This window comes from Sinohyriopsis cumingii, chromosome 7, assembly GCF_028554795.1.
Source record: "Sinohyriopsis cumingii isolate HCF-2022 chromosome 7, ASM2855479v2, whole genome shotgun sequence".
Classification (NCBI taxonomy): Eukaryota; Metazoa; Mollusca; class Bivalvia; order Unionida; family Unionidae; genus Sinohyriopsis; species Sinohyriopsis cumingii.
In genome coordinates this window covers 72407399-72415460 of record NC_142967.1, presented here as the reverse complement: position 1 = coordinate 72415460, position 8062 = coordinate 72407399, and positions in this window count along the sequence as shown.

The window sequence follows — 8062 nt, the reverse complement described above, 5'->3', positions numbered from 1 at the left end:
AAGATGTTAGTGCAACGTGGAGGTATTTTACCTCTCTTGTTAGGCCCCATACTGAAAGGAGTCTTGGGAACCATGTTGGGAGGACTGGTGGGAGCAAGATAAAAAGGCCTCGGAAGTCCCAAGATCTCAGAATTGACCCCTGACAACCCCATGGAAGGACGAAAACTAGCTTTAGTGCCTTACAAACGATGGATGGAATACCATCGGTGGCAAGAACAACACACCCCGCAATTACCTCCCAATCCCCATTTGAGCGAGATGTCCCAGTTACAACACGAATTGCAGTCCTTGATGGATCGCCAAGATTTGTCCGAAACAGAAAAATCGCAAAAGTACGGTCAACTCTTGCAACGACTGCAACTCTTTCACCAGAAAGCTTTAGACGAAACAGCTCTACCCACTCTGAAAGATTTTAAGACCTTGATGAAAAGTCCAGCACCATCACCAGTACCAGTACCAGTACCACCAGTACCCGTGACCAAGACAGAAAAAGGAGAAGAAGAGGAAGGGTTTCAAACTCCACCAGAAAAAGTACGCAAGTTAACAACACCACCTACCTCCAGAATTGGATGGATTAAAAAGATGATGGCCACCCCTTCTTCCTCACAAGAGAAAAAGAAAGTGAAGACAGAAGTGAAGACAGAAGTGAAACAAGAACCGATATCCCCCGCTCAGACATCCTTCTCCTCTTCGACACCTATTGCTGGCCGCACACGCAAAGCATTGCAATCCAAGAAAATACCCCAAGAGAAAAAGAGTAGCATCCTCCAAGAGTGGGTGTCTTATTAACACACCAACCAACACAAAAAAATGGAAAAAGTCTTAGCCAGCATTTACTACGATCCCTCCCATCCTGCAGGTTACGCAGGAGTTCAAAAATTGTATCGTGCTGCCAAAACGCAACTGAAAAGTCTCCGTTTACCTCAAGTGCAACGATGGTTACAAGAACAAGCTACCTACACTTTACACAAACCCATTCGACGCAAGTTTGCCAGAAGTCGCACCCGAGTGGAAGGCATCGATCATCAATGGCAAGCCGATTTAGCCGATGTCTCTCATTTGGCCAGCTACAATCGTGGCTACAAATATTTGTTTTGTGTCATCGACGTCTTTTCCAAATTTGCCTGGGTCGTGCCCTTGACTTCCAAATCGAGCAGCGAGTTAGTGCGAGCCCTGCAACGGGTGTTGAAACAAAGCGGTCGTCACCCTCTTCGATGGCAAACGGACAAAGGCACCGAATTTCTGAACCAAGCTTTCCAAAAAGAATTAAAGAAACGTGACATTCATTTTTTTACCACCGAGAATCCCGAAACCAAAGCCAGCATCGTGGAACGTTTTCAACGCACTTTGAAAGAACGCATGTGGAAATATTTTACGCATCACCACACTCTGAAGTACATCGACATCTTACCGCACCTGGTGCAAGCGTACAACCAATCTTACCATCGAAGCATCGGACGTGCCCCGCAAGACGTGACTCCCGACAACGAAGTGTTGGTGTTTGAGCACCTGTTTTGTACGTCCCCGACGAGGGCTGTCCCCAAGAAAAGTGGAGAGTTGGCCGTAGGAGATTGGGTGCGCATTGGCAAAACCAAACGCACTTTCGACAAAGGTTACTTACCTAACTGGACGACCGAACTGTTTCGCGTCACTGGACGAGTGCATGGCCGTCATCCTGCCGTCTATAAATTGGAAGACATGAACGGAGAAGTGCTCAAAGGAACGTTTTATTTGCCCGAGTTACAACGTGTCACCAAAAAAGAAGACGACGTGTACGACATCGAAAGCATTCTCGAACGCAGAACCCGTAAAGTGGGCAAACGACGTGTCAAAGAAGTCAAAGTACGTTGGAAAGGATATCCACCCAGTTTTGATTCTTGGATCGACGCTTCGCAAGTCATCGACTATAAAAAGAAGTGACCATCATGCCCTTTCACACACCAGACGCAGCTACGTCGACCACTCCTCCTTCACCTAGTTCTTCTGTGCAAGATTTACAAAAACAACCCTTGTGGGTGTGGTGTGGAGAACGTGTGCCTAAAACGCAAATCGTCTTTTTCTGCCAAATCTTCGTGGTGTATTGTGTCATCGGGGCAGCCATCGCCAATTTGAGTTTTCAACAAGGAGACAAACAATTGTGGACCATTTTATTGAGCAGTTGCATCGGTTACCTGCTTCCTAATCCCTCCCTGAAATTCACCTCGAACGGGAACCCCGGGAACCTTGTGTCCAGTGCCAGTGCCAGTCACCACTTCAATCACAACCAGAACCCAATTTTAGACGGAGACACACCTCTGACGTCCAGTAACCCCTCGGACAGCCACAGAACTCTGGAATTATGAGTCACCAAAACCAATTTTACTTAACCTTACCCAGTGACAGTTCCATGGAAGTGTTTCCCAAGAACACGTTGTGCTGTTACACGGCCAAATTACCTCAAGCCATCCAGTTAGATCACGAAGCCCATTGGGAAGTGGCTTTAGTAGAAATGATTCACCCGACCCAAGTCCTCAATGTCCTTCCCAATCAAAATTTTTTTGATGTGGAAGTTCATGACGAGCAAATGCAACAGTGGATGGATAGCAATGTCAAGTATGACAAGAAAACCCGTACACAAAAGTACACCACCTATCACTTGTTCATTCCCCCAGGCTATTATTTTAGTGGTCAACATTTGGTCAGCACCATAACCTCCAGGTTTAATGTCGTGTTTCTGAAAGCTTTGGAGCATGTCAACAAATATGTCACCATGGAGTACCACAAAGCAGCTCGTCGCTTCTTGATGAAATTTGAACGGAGTAAAATCCTGTCCATTTTATTTTGTCCTGAATTGTTTGACATGTTGGGCGGAGACATGGACATGAGAAAGACCATGATCAAGAAAAACGAATTACCCATCGTTTACGACAACGAGTCTTTTAGCAAGTTATTTCGTGCCCCGGTAGAACTGAACCAAGGACTGAATTTGATGTTCGTGTATTCCGATGTGGTGGAGTACAACGTGGTGGGACACACCTCCGTACCGTTACTGCGTGTCATTCCTTTCAAAGTGGATTCTGCCACGAACACTGACGAGGAAGGTGGAAACACTTACCACGTCCACCGCGAATTTGTCCATCCTCACTATTTGCCTGTCAGTAAGTCGTATTTGGACACGGTCAACATTGCTATAAAAGGAGATCTGGGACAAAATATTCCATTCACCAAAGGAAAAGTCACGGTGAAACTCCATTTTCGAAAACGGTTCTCTCACGACTCTTAAGTCATGTATCCAGTGTACCGAGGGGTTGCTCGACAGCGAGGACACGGCTTAGGAGATATGTTAAAATCGGCCTTTCGTTCGGTGGCCCCGGTGTTGAAACCGATGGTGACACGCGGATTGCACGCCTTGAAAGATGCGGCACTGACACAAGGCAAAGAATTTCTCCAAAATGTCATCATCGACAAACAAAACCCTAAAGAAGCCTTCATGAGGGCAGGCAAAAATGTCTTGCTGCAAACAGGCAAAGACATTTTAGGCCAACGAGAAACACCTATAAATGCCCTGCACGCTACCGAGTCAGGCATTCAGCAAGGACAAGGCAGAAAGAGACGACGAAGAAAACACCCTTTCACCAGACTTCAAGCGAGAAAGGCCAAGAAAAGAAGAACCATTCGAGACTTAGACGTTTTCGATTATTGAGATAAGAGACAAAAAAATGATGCACCGAGAATCTTGCGCTTGTTCCAAGACGGAACTGGATCTGTTTGCCATGCCCCCCACGATGATGACGATGCAAGAATCCCAGTGGGTGGAATTTCACCCCGTCTCCTCACTGACCGATTCCGCTCCCATCGAGTTTGAAATCAAAGGACAGCCCGAAGATTACATCGATCTGAATAGCAGTTACTTGTACCTGAAAGTCAAAATTCTAGATAAGACTGGAGGTGCTATAGACGATGAAGCAGTAGCTCCCGTCAACAATTTCATGCATTCCTTGTTCAGTGGAGTGGACTTGTATTTGAATAACAAACTGGTCAGTAGCAGCATGGATACTTACCCTTATCGTGCCTACCTGGAAAATCTCTTGACGTACGGAATAGATGCCAAGAACACTCATCTCAATGCCTGTGTGGTATGGGAAGCTGACGAACCTACCAAGTTTGAAATATTGGAAACTGATGAAAAGAAAGACAACAATGATGGATTTGTAGAACGAAGAAAGAGAATCACGGGAGCCGACACAAGTTTAGAACTGATGGATCGTTTGCATTTGGACATGTGGTTGCAAGAAAAGTATTTGCTGAACGGGGTGGATGTCCGCCTGAGACTGAATCGTAGCAGTGCCGCTTTCCATTTGATGGCTGATAGTGAGGGTTACAAAACCAAAATCCTAGAAGCCAGACTCTACGTACGCCGTGTGGAAGTGTTACCTAAAGTGGGAAACGACATCAGTCAGACGTTGAGCAGAACGACCGCCAAGTATCCCATACGACGCGTGGAAGTGAAAACCTTCACCATTCCCAAGGGACAGCGATCCATGATCGAAGATCATCTGTTCCAAGGACAGTTACCCAAACGTTTGATCGTTGGTATCGTCGAGAATACAGCCTTCAACGGAGCTGCCGAAAAAAATCCTTTCTACTTTCAACACTTTGGTGTGTCCAAAATCGAAGTCAGTCGCGATGGCAAGACCTTGTGTACCCGACCTTTCGAACCTGACTTTAAAAAGAAGAATTACTTGAGATCGTACTTGTCCTTGTACGAAGCCACCGGACAGTTAGGAACCAATACCAGTCACGGTATTACGTACGAGGATTATGCAGGAGGCTACGCTTTGTGGGCTTTCGATTTCACTCCAGACCAAGGCAGCGACGAGGGACATTTCCACCCTATAAAATCCGGCCAGATTCGTGTGGAAATTCAGTTTAAAGACCGAGACCCTGATGAAACGGTGAACGTCATCCTGTATGCAGAATTCGATAATACCATAGAAATCAACAGTTTGAGAGAAGTCATCCTAGATTACTAGAAACCATGGAAGACTGTTATCCCTCTTTACCTAGTGGAGAAACTTTTAGTGTTGCATTGTTGTTAAAAAATGTTAGAGTTGTTGTTGTTTAGTGTCAGGTGATTTTTGAATAAAAAATGTTGTGTTTTGAAAAAATTGCTTGATGTTATATTGTTGGATTATTGTTAAAAATGTTAGAGTTGTTGTTTAGTGTTAAGTGATTTTTGAATAAAAAATGTTGTGTTTTGAAAAAAATGCCTTTGTCTTTTGTTTAGCTATAAGAATGTTGGATTGATGCTCTTTCATTTCTTACTATCCCTCTCATGACACTCACTGAACGTTGCGACTCAAAAACCGTGTGGGGGATGTTTTCCTTCACGTCCGCGCTTTGACTTTAAGAACCGGGGCAGTTTCCAGTCTAACCATCCATTGTCGACTCATCCTCCTAAGAAGATGTGCTCCAAACTAGCTAAACTCAACGAAGCCTACGTGAATTTGCATAGGGTCAGACACAGTCTGATACCGAAGCCAGAAGAAATAGAGAACGTGAGAATGTTAAAAATCACTGAAGACCTGATAGAAGAGCTCTTCAGAGAAGAAATGAACAGGGAAAAAGAAGAATGGACAGAGAAGTACAGACTTCAGAGACAGCAGCAACAACAACAACAAGAGCAGCAGCAGCAACCTGAAGCTGACAGAGGCTTTGTCGATTGTCGTATCGACACCAAAGAGTTCTTCTTCTCTTTCCGAAGAAGCAGACCTATCGCCAGAAAGTCTATCCTCAGAGGACATCGCATTCTTAGAAACTAAAAAGAATGCCATAGCAAACAAAAAAAACAGCCCTTTTCAGGGCTACCCAATACTCTAGAAAAGAAATAACAATCGATTTGCCAATGTGTGTAGGTAGAGTAGTGTGAAAATAAACACTAACTCTTTTTTAAAAAAATGTGAGGGTATGTGTTTGTGTGTTTGTGTTTGTAAGTGGTTAAGTAAGTTGGTATGGATAGTAGATTAAAATGATGTCTTTTTTTTTGGTGTTTGAGGTGTAAATTTGGATTGCTTTGCGTATGTGGATAGTCTATTGAAGTGATTTATAAAAAATTTTAAAATAGTGATGGGTAGCATAAAAAGTGAGTGAGTGTTTCTTTTAGGTCCGCGCGTTGTTTTATGGTCATGATGTAGGTAAGATCAATTTTATGTTTTTAGGGGATGTTTTCGTTCACGTCCGCGCTTTCACTATAAATTGAAACTCGTTCGGCAGTCCAGCTACCCTTGTTGATTGATCAACACCAAAAATGAACACGAGGCTGGAGAAACTGTTGGAACTTCATGTGCATCTGGAATATGCCAGGCGCATATTAAATGAACTGGCCGCGGAAGCCATTGTGGAGGAGGGAAGGATAAGAGAGGAGGAGGAAAGAAGAAACAAAGAAGAGGAGGAGAGAAGATATAAAGAAGAGGAAAGAAGATACAAAGAGGAGGAGAGAAGATGCAAAGAAGAGGAGGAGGAGGAAAAGGAGAGAAGAAGAAGAAATTTCAGAATCCCAGAGAGCGAAAATTGGGATTCTGAAGCGACATATCCTGCCTCTGCTCTCTCCCCTCAAAAGGTAAAAAGTAATTGGGGGATAAGATGTGTATGCGGCGCCAGGCCTGGAAGGTGCCACCATTAACCAGGTGTCCATGAAATTCCAAACAAAAAAAAACAGCCCTTTTCAGGGCTACCCAATACGCTAGAAAAGAAATAACGATCGATTTGCCAATGTGTGTAGGTAGAGTAGTGTGATTATAAACACTAACTCTTTTTTAAGATAGTGTGAGGGTATGTGTTTGTGTGTTGGTGCTTGTAAGAGCTCAGGTATGTTTGTGGGAATAGTAGATTATGGGTTTCTTTATTGTTTCTTAGCGTAGGTGAAGAGTATAGTTAGGGTTCTGTAAGCGCTCACGTACGATTGTGTGGATAGTAGATTATGGATTAGTTTATTGTTCTTAGCGTATGTGTTTGTGTGTTTGTGTTTGTGTGTTTGTGTTTGTGTTTGTACCCGCTCACGTACGATTGTGTGAATAGTAGATTATGGATTTGTTTATTGTTCTTAGCGTATGTGAAGAGTATAGTTTGGGTTTTGTAAGCGCTCACGTAAGATTGTGTGGATAGTAGATTATGGATTTTGTTTATTGTTTCTTAGCGTATGTGGAGAGTATAGTTTGGGTTTTTATTATATGAAATGAAAAAGTATAGTTTGGGTTTTATTATATGAAATGAAAAATTAGGGGGATGTTTTCCTTCACGTTCGCGCGTTGTTTGGTCATGATCTAGGTAAGATCAATTTTACGTTTTAGGGGGATGTTTTCCTTCACGTACGCGCTTTAAGTATAAGAACCCATAGTATTCGTCGTTCAAACCATTCTGCAAAGAATAAAAAAAGAAGATGGCTTCTAACCAAATGGACAAAATACAAACATTACAAGACGTTTTAGACAACTTAGGAATGATGGAGCAGATGTTGATAAGACTGGTTGAAGACCATTATTCCTATAGTCCCCATCGTGTAAAGATGGAAATTAATAACTTAAAAAAGGTAAAGGACAAGATTAGTGGTGTCATGAAAGAGATAAAGGAGGAGAAGGAGGATGAAGAGGAAAGAATAAGAATAAGCAAATGGAACGAAAAGATTGAAAAAGAAGAAGAAAATGAGAAGAGGAAGAAAGAAGAGGAGGAAGAGAAGAAGAAGAAAGAAGAGCAGGAGAAAAAGAAAGAGAAGAAGAGAAAGAATGTTGGAGATAAAATAAGAACTTGGTGGAGAAAAAGAAGAAATTAGAAGCAGAAGAAGAAAACCCAAAGGCCCTTTTCAGGGCCAGCCATATTTCTCGAAAAGAGATAGCCTTTCCATTGCCTACCCCTTTTTTAAATTTAAATTTAAATTTAAAAAAAAAAAATCCCAAAAGCCCGAACTCTATTCCCCATGTTAATTTCCCCTTGTCGCTAGACAGACCCACACTATAGTTCCATGTTAAATTCCCCTTGTCGCTAGAGTGACCCACGATTTATTCCCATGTTAATTTCCCTTGTCGCT